Below are 13,709 nucleotides of genomic sequence, written 5' to 3'. Positions count from 1 at the left end.
TTCATAACATTAATGAAATGTAGAGAAGACAAGATTAATGAGCAAAATAAAAATTAAATTAATCAAGCAAAACTACTCTAATTAAAAGAGATTAGCATTAACCTTCTAAACATGGGCATTAAGCTCAAGGCTACGCCATCCATAGATTAAGCACTCAAGAGTGAGCTCTCAAGAATGAATCCTCTTTGCATAAAAGGCATGGATTGCAAGCATTTATCTATTACAATTAAATTAAGCTCACCTCCATAGGATATATGAATGTAAGCCTAAAGCTAGACAAGACTAATAGAAAAGATTGTAGCATGTCCTCCTATGTTTGGTGCGTCCTTGGTCCATGTGTTATCCACTGCTAAAAATTCTTATTGATAATGGTACTATTGAATATATTTTGAAATACAAAAATATTTTGAACTACAAAGATCGTGAAATTTTTGAAGTTATCTATGACCCAGAGCTTAGTCGTTATAGTAAACATTTGGACATCAGATGTTCCTCTCGAAGTTTAGGGTTATATAATAAACCTAGACTTCTATGTTATAAATGTGTAGAGCATAGGGAGTGCTTCGTAATAATTGGCTTAAAAGCCAAAGCCCATGTTGAAGACAAAGTTTTCAACAAGAAAGTCTCTAATTTGATATCAATGGCACTTATGTTTTGCTATATAATGAAAAAGATCCAACTCCTCCATCTTTATGTAGAGCCAAGTTATAGTTATACCAAGCAATAAATTCAACATAAAGAGTGTAAAAGAAGGGGATTTGATACGCAATGGAGATTGTCAAAGCTTTGATTAAGAACAACAAAAGGTGTAGGTGGGTTCTACAATACGGTTAGGATGAAAAAAAAAAAGGAGATCTGATCTGCTTTGGATATTAAGGTATGCATTTTATAGAACATGAGTAAGCCCATTCCCAAACATTTGGATCTCAACATGGGATGCTTTGGAGCCTATCTGCAAGGGTTAGTGTTTGCCACTTTTCGCAATGCTTGTCACAAATGTCTCCGAATTGGCCACTTTTCTAGGAATTGCCCAGTGGTGATGACCGTCTCCAACCCCATGGTCAAGTCCACTTGGCGGCATGTCTTGAGAAATGTCAAGCCACTTGCAGATGCAAGCAAGCGATAGGAAGGTGTATGTGGTCATAATGTGGCCATTGATAGAATGATCGAGGCGGATAGACAGACTATAGCAAATAAGAAGCAGAATCCTAGTAAGTTGATTGGACCCTCTCCAGAGGCTCTTGGCGAGATTGATAAAACCCATCAACTAGAAGATATTATTGAAGACTCTCAAGTATAGCAGATTGATATTCTCAGCCACCTCGTCGAAGTTTTTGGGGCTTCTCAAAGTACTAGTCTCATTAAGAAGAAGAAGAAAAGAAGAAGTGATTCCCATGTCAACCCTGTTAGTCTATGGTTGTATGGATTTGTTGGCTCCCTGTAAAAGTCATATGTCTCCATGGCAGGCCTTCTCTACATGGGCTAACTTTGTATCTTTCTTGTTTTTGTTAATTTAAATATCCTACATAATGTGGGAATTGCAAAAAAATGGAATTAGAAAAAGGGAAGGGAAGAAAGGAAGGGAATTTTTTACTAAAAGCTTAAATTATAAGCTTCTCTAAGTTAGCGTAAGCTCCAAGAATTAAAGAGAGTGGTAGTGTTGGAGAAGGAGTGATGTACTTAAGTCCTTACAAGTTTCCTCTTTGAAAGAGAAAAAAACAGTTAGCTAAATTGTAGAATGAGAAACTGGTAATTCCATGTTATAGGGTAAAGATAAATTGTTTATTTGGAGCAAGAATGTTTAAAAGGTGAGAATTGGTGAGGAAAAGATCATATTTGAACCGATGTTTTCCAATGAAAGAGGGAAATGAAAGAAGAGACGATATGTGGCGGAGTCATCCGATGTGGGAAAAGAGAGAAGCTTGGAAAGAGAGCAATTAGACCGAAGCAGTAGGATACTCAAAGCTTATTTCCCCTTCCATTGGAAGGTTTTTGATGGTTTATGGATATTAAGTAAACTAAAGTTGAGGTGAAGAGGTTTATGGGAGGGCTTAATAGTGGTGGGTGGGAGAGAGAAAGAGGTGCAAAAAAGTAATTGGAAGGTTTCCTTGATTACTCTCTTTGCGCCCTTTTCCCTCTCCCAACCACCTCCATTAACCTTTCCATTGTAAATTTAATCTACCTAATATTCTTAAATTGTCAAAAAACTTGCGATAGAGGAGAATTCAAACATTGAGTATCCTACCTCTTTGGGCCCACATGCTCTTTTTCCAAACTCTCCTCTTTCCCCACATTTAAATCACTCCTCCACATATCCCACCTTTGCTTCCCTTCTCCTCTTTCAATGAAAAATGTATATATTTAAACATTGGCTTCCTCTCATCAACGTGCACCTTTCTTTTTTCAATTCCCACATTATGTGGGATATTTATGTTAAGATAAACAAGAAAGGTACAACATTATCCACACAAACATAGGTACCAAGGAGTTTTCTCTACTTTTACAGGGAGCCCTTATAGTAAAGACTTACCATACCAAGAGGATAATCACTGCTTCTTTTTCACTATACTAAAGCTTTTAGATGAACCAGAGACTCTCACAATATGGCTAAAGAGAGTGAGATGTCGTCCTTGAGTGGCTGCATCAATGGCTACGTGTAATTAAGCTTCCTCATGCAAGGATCCTTCAAACTTATTTTGTTCCTCTTGCTGTTTTACAGTAGGTTGAATATCTTCCTCAATCACTACATCCACATCCTAACCTGACCTCCTACTTTCTCCTTTGAATTGCCAGGAGTTGAAGGTCCAAAAGGTTTCACTAGCTGGCATGGCCTTATTCAAGGACACATCAATGATGGTCTTTTATGTCTCTTTTTCTCATCGGTGAAGTAGTATCTTCCATGACTGCATCCTCAATCATATACTTATCACCCACTTGCCTCAATGGGAGCGTGTTTCCTCAACCAATGGCAACTTGCTATTGCGATCAATACGTTTTCAAATGGTTTTGAGCATTGGGCTACTGGAAATCCCAACCATCAAGAAATTCTTAGCATAATGACCAATCATGTGACATTTGTAGCGTGGGAAATAAAGCAAATGACACCTCTTGTTGACAAGCGCCAAAGCCTCTCGTATAAGGATTCAAAAAATTTGTGTGCGCGTCTGTCGCACGTGTCAATGCAAAGGACTTGCCGATACACTGTGTGCGAGCCACAAATAGCTCCAAGCACACAACTAAACTAATCTAGCAAGCTCAACAGAGCAAGGGTGTATCACTCACCACCCTACGCTCGCCTTTGTAGAGGATTCCTCGCCGCGAAGAAAAAGAGCCGCCGTTACGCCACGCTCAACCGCTTCGCCGCCGCCGTGCCGTTGTCGCAATGCTCGATCTCTCTCTCTCTCTCTCTCTCTCTCTCTCTCTCTCTCTCTCTCTCTCTCTCTCTCTCTCTCATACACACAAGGAGATGAAGAAGAAGAAGATGGTGATAGAGCAAGAGCACTCTTCAATTGCACAAATGAAAGAATGAATGATTTTTAGGTTTATGTGACTTTTATATGAGCTCGCCCTATTCACACTTGGATGTCCATACTTGGCCAACTAACCCTTAAATGTTCATGTTAGAGGACACTAATCTAGCAAGCTCAAGAGAGCAAACGTGAGTCACTCACCGCCCTACGCTCGCCTTTGTGGAGGATTCCTCGCCGCGAAGGAGCCGTTGTCGCTGCGCCACGCTTAACCGCTTCGCCACCGCCATTCCGTCATCGCAATGCTCTCTCTCTCTCTCTCTCTCTCTCTCTCTCTCTCTCTCTCTCATACACACATACACACACAAAGAGATAAAAAAAAAGAAGATGGAGAAGACAAAGAGCACTCTTCGATTGCACAAATGAGAGAATGAATGATTTTTAGGTTTAGGTGACTTTTATATGAGCTCACCCCATTCACACTTGGGCGCCTCCATACTTAGCAAACTAACCCTTGAATGTTCCTGTTAGAGTACGCCCCTCATCAGCATCACTCTTACCCTCTTCCTATTGGACCGACAAGCCCGGTACCTGACTCTACCAAATAATAATACGACGTCTATATAGGTGATAGGAATGTGTATGAGGGTTAACATGCCCCCCTTCCTGATGTAAATTCCTGATGTAAATTGCCCTTGACCTTCTTCAATCACTACAAAATCAAACAAAATTGGCACAGTAATAGCATTCTTATATACAATTAAAAAACATATGCAGTTGTAGGCAAACAATTTGATTGGTAACAGAATTTCAAACCATTTGTCAGCAATAAACATTAAATTGTAATATAATCCAACGCATAAACAGTTGTAAAGATAAAAAACCAAACAAATCTGGGGTCGCTAATTTAACAGTCGAAAAGCACTAAAGATCGACTATTAATACCATAGACAAGCTTCTTAATTTTCTTTGATCAATTCAGTTGTTTAATCGCGAGATCCAAGTATTTCATGTTCGAGGGCTGACTAGAGGCTATACTTAAAAGACTTTGTAGTTAAGCTACGATAAAAGGTGCTCATAAAATCATCACCTAACTTATTTCCTTTTCTTTGACCCCCCAAAGTCTTTTCACAGTGATTCCATTTTGATGTGTGCTTATTTTATATGCCTTGGGTTTTTTGCTTTTCAAAGAAAAGCACCCACACTGGTGATGAGCGCGCAGCAGTGTGTGCAAGTGATAAAGCACGCGGAGACGTGCAGGGCTTGTGCCTTGGAGAGGTGGCGATGGCCTGCAGAGAAGGGCCGCTAGGAAACGAAGAAGGAGAGAGAGGAGAGAGCGCTACACGATTTATGAGGGGAATAAATGAGAGTAATTTTGGCTCTCATTCCCTTTATTAAAAGTATAGGACCATTTTTAAGTTAGTCGCCAAGTTCAATATGAACTTAGCCTAGCCAAAGGTTAGTAACCTTTAAAAATATACATTAAAGGGGTCATTTGGGCCTTTAACCCAATAACCTCCCACTTAAAGGCATAAATGGCGCCTTTAAGCTACGTGACGCCCACCATCTGTATGCATAGATGATATTGTGCTTTAGGTAAGCACTTAGTGAGAGCATCTGCTGGATTTTGTGATGTATGGATCTTAACCAATGTAATAGGGCCATCCTCAAGCACTTCTTGAATGAAGTGATACCGCACATCAATATGCTTTGTGCGTGCATGAAACATGGCATTCTTTGCCAGACATATGGCATCTGGCTATAACAACTAAGCATAGGTGCCTTGTCAGGCAAACCAAACTCGCTTGCATAGACGTGATAACCAAATGGCTTCTTTGGAAGCCTCAGTGTCTGAAATATATTCAGCCTCTGCAGTAGACAATGCAACGATATTTTGCAATCTAAAACACCATGAAACAGCACCTCCTGCAAGAGTAAACACATAACAACTTATGGATTTCCGTGTATCCACATCACCAGCCATGTCAGAGTCACAAAATCCCTTCAACTCCAATGGTCCTTTACCATAGCAGAGGCATTTGTTTTTAGTCCCTTTCAAGTACCTCATAATGGACTTCACTGCATCCCAATGCAACCTGCCTGGATTAGCCATGAACCGGCTCACAACTCCCACTGCATGGGCTATGTCAAGCCTGGTAGCAACCATAGCATACATAAGTGAACCACAAACTGAAGCGTAAGGCACACTTTGCATGTCATTGGCTTCTTCCTTTGACTTGGGAAAATCATCCTGGGAGATTTTGACATATAGCTGTAATGGCACGCCAAGAGGCTTTGCTTCAGCCATGTTTAATCTGTCCAGGATCTTTTCAATGTACTTTTCTTGTGAAAAATACAATATGTGCTGGTCCCTTTGCCTTCTAACACACACTCCAAGTACATGTTCAGTTGCCCCAAGGTCTTTCATTGAAAATGCAGATTTCAGTTGCCCTTTAAGAGCATCAACAGTGCTTCTTTTCTTTGCAGCTATCAACATATCATCCACATAGAGCGCAAGAATGATAGGGTTGCCATCCTCATAACGTTTGGTATACAAACAATGGCCTGCATGGCTTCTTTTGTAACCATGTTTGAGCATGAAGTGGTCAAACTTCTTGTACCATTGTCTACATGATTGTTTCAGCCCATAGAAGCTTCTATTGAGCATACATACCAAATGTTCCTTGCCAGGAATAACAAAACCCTCGGGTTGCTTCATGTAAAGCTCTCCTCCACATCACCATGGAAGAAAGCGGTATATACATCCATTTGGTCCATTTCCAAATCAAGGGCAGCCACTATGGTAAACAATACACGCAAAGTGGTCATCTTCATTACAAGAGAGAACACTTCCTGAAAGTCTATGCCCTTGGTTTGAACATATCCCTTTGCAACCAGCCTTGCCTTATACTTGGGTTTTGCATCAACTGTCTTGATTTTATACACCCATTTGTTAGGAATAGCCTTCCTTCCTTTGGGCAATTCCACCAAATCCCAAGTATGATTAGCATGCAAAGCTTTAATATCTTCCTGCATAGCAAGCTCCTACTTGTCGCTGTGCTCACATGTCTTTGCCTCTTTATACGTAAGAGGCTCTCCCTCATCTGTCAACAGAATGTAATGCAAAGAGGGATCGTATCTACTCACGGTCCGTCTTGGACGAGTAGACCGCCTCATCCAATGATCCACATTATCCGATAATGGGTCTACATCAGGTGGCATGATAAAATCATCAACAATGGGCTGTTGTACATCATTTTCAGCATTGTTTCATAGCTGCAAATGCCCTTCAGCAGCCTCTATTTGCTACCAAACATCTTTTGGCTCAAACACCACTGGATCATCTACATTTTCAGCCATATGTGGTGCATCTTGAGGGTCAAGAATAAGCCTAACAGGTGGCTGGTCATGCTGAAACTTGACCCTTTTATGGTCATGTTTTGAGGCACAATTGTTTTGAAGCAGCCTTGCCTCATTAAAGCCTTACTTGTTCAAGTGCCCCTTCAGAATCCTTAAGAAATAGGATTCCCTGGATCTCGTCTTTCCAAAGGTCGAAACCTATTCCATCCAACCTCCTCATCTCGAAGAGATTCTTCACATCGGAAGAAGATGAGGCCATAGCTGCAAAAATAAGAGAGCTAATACACTGAATTTTTGGGCAAAATAGCTCAATACCGAAGTATAGCCTCACAGAAGTGTGCACTACAGTTCCAAATGGTCACGGGAGCAATTTGGGGGCAATAGGTCAATTTAGGCACAAAAAACAATTTCTAAAATTTATGCGCAGGAAATTTCAGCGAGTGAATTTGTGCTCAAAAAAAATAATTTTAGTTGTTTTTAATCTCACAAAACATACATAAAGCTAATGCACATCCTTAAGAAGCATGTATGAGTAAAAGCCCCAATTTGTAGCATCAAATTGCACAAAATTGAGCCACAAATAATCATACATAGCCAAAACTTGTCAAATGTGCGTAGAGTTAATAACCTTTAAAAGTATACATTAAAGGGATCATTTGGGTCTTTAACCCAACAATTGGGAACCTCTAGTGCTCTAGTACCATAATACGATATATGTGAGTGAAGTAGCAAATCAAGCTGAGATTTCTCTTTCCGCTTTAAATTTTACATTGTGACACTTTGATTTTTTATTGTTTGTTCGTTTTCAGCATTTTAATTTTGAAACTTTGGGAGGATCATATAACACTGTTACCCTTCCCAAGCTCATCACATTCGTAAACTCCCTTTATAATACTTAAGCTAAAGGTCAATAGGGGCTAAGCCCACTAGAAAGTCCTAGTACATCGCACACAATGCTACCTAAATTGAATTAAGAACCTAAGTAACCATAGATTATTAGGAAGGCATTCCACATGGTATTAAGAGAAGATCTCTAACGCCTACCTTGGTCAAACTAGCTAAGTCAGACTGCTTGCTTTTTAAACCTAGACAAGTGATTATGATAAAAATTTGCATTGACTTTAATGTTTGCTACTAAGCAAATGCGCTAAATATTATGCTACCAATCACAATTAATGCAGACAAACATACATGCAAAAAAGGTAAGGGACAATGCTAATGGACAAGCAACACTTGTGTGTGTTGATAATCGTGCTTGATTTGAAGAGTGAACAAGAGAAAGATCCCATGAAGGTCCAAATCCTAACCATAGCAACACGTTCATGTACACACTATGAAACACATGAATACCTCTAGGAGGCACATCAATGGAAAAAAAGAACCTTGCCGATCATTAAACTTTAAAATAGAAACACTCCTATCTTACTAATCCTACCTACCCTCCACCACTCGAGTGATGAGGATCAAAGGTCTTTGATGACATCGGTGTCTGTTTCAGTGTACCGGATGTGAATGTGTAAGTCTGACTACTATTTTGACTTTTATTGTGCATACTCGTTTGCTAATTGCTCTTGCTCTCTACTTTTTTTCTTTTTTGCGAGTATAAGGTTTCATATATACATTCCCTAAGATTAGTGATTGAGAGGTAAGGGAAAGAAGGGTAAGAGGAAAATAATTAATTAGGCTGATGAATGAAGACTTTCACCCTTCCTTGGGTAGGTCATACTGTTTGAAATGTGCTCGTCACCCTTTGAAACCAATTGTTCCATTTGGTAATAGGTGAGGATTTTTGCCATTAGTTTTCTATTACTTTAGGTGCCTCGTCGAGTTGCAAGGGTGGTAAGGTACTCTCCCACGATCGAACATGAAGTGGTTCATCAGATGATTCTTGAATATTGGGAGGTGTGGATTCCTTTGTAGCTTCATGGAGGTCCACTATTGTAGGTGGAGACTGTGGAGAAGCTTTTACCTCTATGGATGCATTACATGAGGAGCTAGAAGCTTCATGGGACTCCCCCCTTCCTAAGCTAGGTGGAACAAATCGTTCTTTCTTCAGTACCCAAACTAGCTCTGGAGCGGGTGCGCAGCATTCTGTGATTTTTTTCTTTCCACGATCGTCAATTCGTTTTGGAGCTACAGGATTCGGCTCACATGGGTCAGGTGACACGATCTACGTTTTGGCACCCATATTTGATCATTTCCTTGATAGTAGCCTTGCGCTTCCAATAGTCATTTAGAAATCCACCGCCACGTTTCCTTATATTTTTTGGAACAATTGGAACATTTCTTACAAGGAATCATGTTTTTAAGCACTAGCTATGGTCGCTAAAGAAGCTTTAGGGACCCACTTGTATGTTTTCTTTGTTATATTAGGATGAATCTTGTCAGAAGCTATATGCATTGCTTTTTATTTAAGGGTACGGATATTTCATCCCCTCAGGTGTTACCCACGTCGTCCCCTTGTTTCCCCAAGTGTCTATGGTTGCTCTTACGTGGAACCAATCCACATTATCCGACTCAGTCATCCCAAGTAGTACATCCATATAAGAAAAATCTTCCCCAGCATCAGTGTCCGCTTTACACGTGTAATAATACTGCAATGGGGCCGAGTGAACTGTGGTGTCAGATCTATGATCAATTATAAACATGTTTCCTAGGGGATGTGCTCGAGCAGTTACAAGATCCACTCGAATGACAGAATCTTGGGACTACAAGTAGACATGGTTTTTAGACCAGTCATACACCATTTTTGTTTCCCTCATGAAAGGACGTCCTAAGATCATCTCCGATACCATAGTGTGCTTGGAGAAATCCATAACAATGAAGGTAATTCTTATTTTATGTCCAAAGACCTTGATCTTGAGATCTTCTAGTATCCCAATAGGTTTAACAATAGACCCATTGGCCATCTTTACTACTATAATTGTGGTCGCAAGGTGAGGTCTTCCCATAGTTTCCCAGCAATTTTGTCACAATGCTAACCCCAGCACCACCATCAAGGATTCCCTTCACAGTTAATCCCTTAGTAGTGATTGGTATGGTCGCATTGGATTCATCACCCTCAAAGTATTGTCCCAACTTGTTAACAGGTATTTCTACCACAAGGTTCTCATCTAGGTTGGGTTGCGGATCTAAGTGTTCCTTCTCTATTGGCATCTCCCCAGCTCCATCCATCTGTACAAATTGTGGTAGCCCAAACTTTAGTTCTCATTGAGGAAGGCTCGAAGAACTGAAACTAGCTCAGGGTCTTTATATAGTTTGGACATGATGGTGGTTCTAACTTCTGAAGACATGAAATCCATCAATTTAGCAATGTTTAACGACACCTTTTGGGCTTCAATCCCTTGACCTGGGGAAGATGGGATCTCCATTTCTTCGATAGGATCAGGTAGTCCCTCTGTAAACATTCTTTCCATCAAGAAGTGAGTACATCCACTTTCCCATGACTTTAAGTCACTTTCTTCTTGGATGACACTATGTATGGCTAAGGGTCTATGGACTTGGTGAGGTTGTCGTTGCGTAGGGAACACGGTGTCTGTAATCAAGATCTACCTAGGTGCTGGTTCTAGATCCCTTTAGATATCTTCTACCAAACTCCTTAATTGCTTGACTCGCTTGATCTCCTATGTAGGATTTGGATAAATTCATATCTTCTTCTTGAATCCTGGCCATTGTGGCTCATGAAGATCTTCCTTGTTGGTTTCTATGTCAGTGGTCGTTTTGGTCTCCATGGTTTCACCTGAATCAGAATCCTCTTCAGCGTCGTTCATATATACGGGGTCGCCACCAATCCCTATATTAGTCTTTGAACTTGGGTCTGACTCCGCTGCTTTTTGCGATCTCCTCTTTCGTATTTCTCCTTTTTCTGAGATTGGGCAATTGATGTCGTGTCACTTTTTTCAAGAATATAATTTTGTCTTTGGAGCATCGATCGTGTGAGTATGTTTACTGGAGCATCGATCGTGTGAGTGTGCTATTCTTTTGTAGCCTAATAGGATACTCGACCACACGATGTGGACCTCCATACTCATAGCATTGAATAGGTGGTCTCTTAGCAGTGTAGTTGATATTTTGGCCTATTGCAGCAAGAGCAGCTACTTGATATACAGGTTTGACTTGTCTCCAATAGTCCTCCATATAGTATTGTGGACTTTCTTCAAGCGCATACATCCCATAGGCAATTATAAGGTCTATATTTTTCTCACAGCCTTCCAAACAAGCAATAGATGACTCACCACCCACTTGATTCATAGAAGTAATTCTCGGATGTGGTGGTTACGGTCCTAGCACGGGAGGTGGTAAGGGTGTTGTTTGAACAACATTTTGAGCCCTAGGAACCATGTGTTGTGAAGTTTCTTCAAGAGGTGGGGCCGGCATCAATGCAGGCACTCGAGGTGTGTCTGTCCATGCTAAGGTTGGTCTATTGGCCATCGCGCGCTTAAATACTATGCAATCCTTAGCTTGATGACCATACCTCCCACAGGCATTGCAGTTCCCATTGAATTTTACTCTAAAAGTAGAGCATTCACTGGTACTATGCGGTCCATAGCATATTGAGCACCATTGTTGCTCCCTTCTTGGATACATATGATTGTTTTGCGGAGCACGATTGTCTCTAAGACTCTCTTGAATGGCCTTGGTGAGATCTGCTAAAGTCATCTCAGATATCTTTGGCTCCTTAGCAATAGGCTTTAGGGTCATTGGTTGATGCCTCGATGTATGCGAGCTAATAGATTTAGGCTCAACAGACACTCTTTCTCCTTGAATCATTAAATTATCCTCCAATTGGATCGCATTGGTGGTGACTGCTTCCCAAGTGGTGATACCTCTATTGACTAGGCCATTGTAGATATCCTCATGTCGTAATCCCCTAATGAATCTATCAAGCAATTGATAATTGCTCATTTGGATTACAACGAGAATTCAAATGCTTCAAGCGACTAATAAAGTCTCTCACCAACTCTCCTTCCTCCTCTCGTTGGGCTTTCTGGAGCTGAGAGGCTACACCGCAAAGCACTCCCTCTCGTATGTGTTCTTTTAAGAACCGTCTCCTAAGAGTAGGGTAATTTGTTTTTTCTTCCACCCTTACGGTTCTATACCAATCCCCACCTTTCCACTTAAGGTTAGGCTTAAAGCATTACTCTTATCCACGTCATTGTGTTCTCCTAGAGAATCGCATATTTCTTCAAACACTTCGATATGCTTTCTCACATCCCAGTCTCCACTAAATTTTTGTGTGAACTTGCCTATTTGTATTGCCTTACTTCTAGGTTCTCTATCAGGCATGTTACGCATATTCTCAGCAATAGATCGACCGATAGCTTGAGCAAATGTTGCCAAGTGACCTAAGTGAGCAGGAATCGTGGGTGAAGGTGCTCTAGAGACTACACTAGACAACTTTAAGGCAGTGGATTGAATGTAATCATGCAACTAGAGCGTGCAGCTTTCAAACGAAACCCATATCGCTTCCTCTAGACAGTATTCCAATGTCCATGGCATTGCATACGCAAAAAACAAAGCTCCACATACCCCTCATATGATCAAATCTTGAACCACCTACTTAGAAGTGTTGTACCTCCAATCTCCTGCCAAGAGTGGTAGTCACCCAATACCATTAGCCTTCGGGTGTCATCCATCTGCCCATAAAATACAACACAACCAACTTTGTAAAACATTCTATCAAACTCAGTCGATCTGCATCATGAAGCCGTCAACACCCTTGCTTTGGTTGAACATATTTACATTGTGAAGTAACTCATCTGATAATGAGCGCTCACTAAAAGGAGTCGGCTTGAAAGGTTCCTTGGGCTCCTTGCACCAACATAATAGTCATTGGCTCGCTTCTTGCCCCAAGCAGGCTGCCTCTAAGGCCACCATTACTTGGATCCCAAGGAGCACTCTACCTAGAATAACAAGCCCATGAAGGGGTAAAATATGCTCATGTTATCCCTATGGAGAGTAGGCCTAAGAATAATTGTGCACAAGAAAAGACCTTAACCGAGAGAGGACAGAAAATAATCACACTTAATGACTAAAAAATAATAGCACAAAATTCCCTCCTTTCCACTCACCAAGGGAGCAAGACCATGTCACCCAAGGAGAGTCAACAGGAGCGCGAGCAACCAAAAATCAACACGCCAATAAAGCCCTTGCCAAGGAAAATAAGCATGCTTATTAAGTGCAAGTCCACAACCCAACACGTAATGAGCTCCATTTCCCTCCAATTACCTCCATGAGCTATATGCGTCTAGACGCCTACACCAGCACAAACCAACCAACTTACACCTTTTGAAAACTCTTGTCCTTCTAATAAAACAATTTACCTTTGTCTTAGAGCAAAGATTTATCAATCTCTACTTCCACAACCGCCCTTTTTCTCCTTCAAAGAGGAAACTTGTAAAGCTAGGACTTAACATCCCTTATTCTCCTTTACCACCACCCTCTATAATTCTTGGTGCTTACGCTAACTTTACAAGCGTACAACTAAAGCTTTCTTTTCAAAAATTGTCTTCATTTTTTTCCCTCTACTTTTTTCCTTCCCAATCTCTTATGAACCCACCTATACGTTCCCTTGCTTTTTTTTTTGGCCTACCCAAAGGGCTAAGGCCATAGTGGTGGTTTCCTTTTTTTTCTTTAAGAAAAAAGAAAGATTTTTTTTTTTAAATATTAAATTTGATTTTTTAATGCACTTTTTTTTCATTGGGTGCTAAGTTAGTGGGAACTCATTGTGAAGTAGGAACCCTATCTAGAAAATGATGAAACATCGAGGCAAGATCAGGGTGATCTCAAGAAACAAGAAAAGAGATAAGAGTGAAATTTGCTCTCTCTCTCTCTCTCTCTCTCTCTCACACACACACACACACACACACTCACTCACTCACG

The 13,709-nt window shown here is 40.7% G+C and overlaps 1 protein-coding gene across 6 annotated transcripts in view; it reads right to left on the bottom strand.

The window, feature by feature from the left end:
- LOC147459717 (uncharacterized) overlaps positions 1 to 13,709 on the bottom strand; it is an 83,380-nt gene that overhangs the window by 26,248 nt on the left and 43,423 nt on the right. For 2 of the 6 annotated variants that reach the window (XM_086510930.1, XM_086510929.1), the window contains exon 3: positions 3,861 to 4,179. The exons of the other annotated variants lie outside the window; for them this stretch is intronic. The gene's annotated coding sequence lies outside the window, so the exon portion shown is untranslated. Of the gene's footprint in view, positions 1 to 3,860; positions 4,180 to 13,709 lie in introns of those variants that run through there. 6 annotated transcript variants of the gene reach the window in all.

Source organism: Adiantum capillus-veneris, chromosome 4, assembly GCF_014529385.1.
Source record: "Adiantum capillus-veneris isolate H3 chromosome 4, ASM1452938v2, whole genome shotgun sequence".
Classification (NCBI taxonomy): domain Eukaryota; kingdom Viridiplantae; phylum Streptophyta; class Polypodiopsida; order Polypodiales; family Pteridaceae; genus Adiantum; species Adiantum capillus-veneris.
The sequence above is the reverse complement of the archived record's forward strand: the minus strand, read 5'-3'. Positions and strand labels throughout refer to the sequence as shown.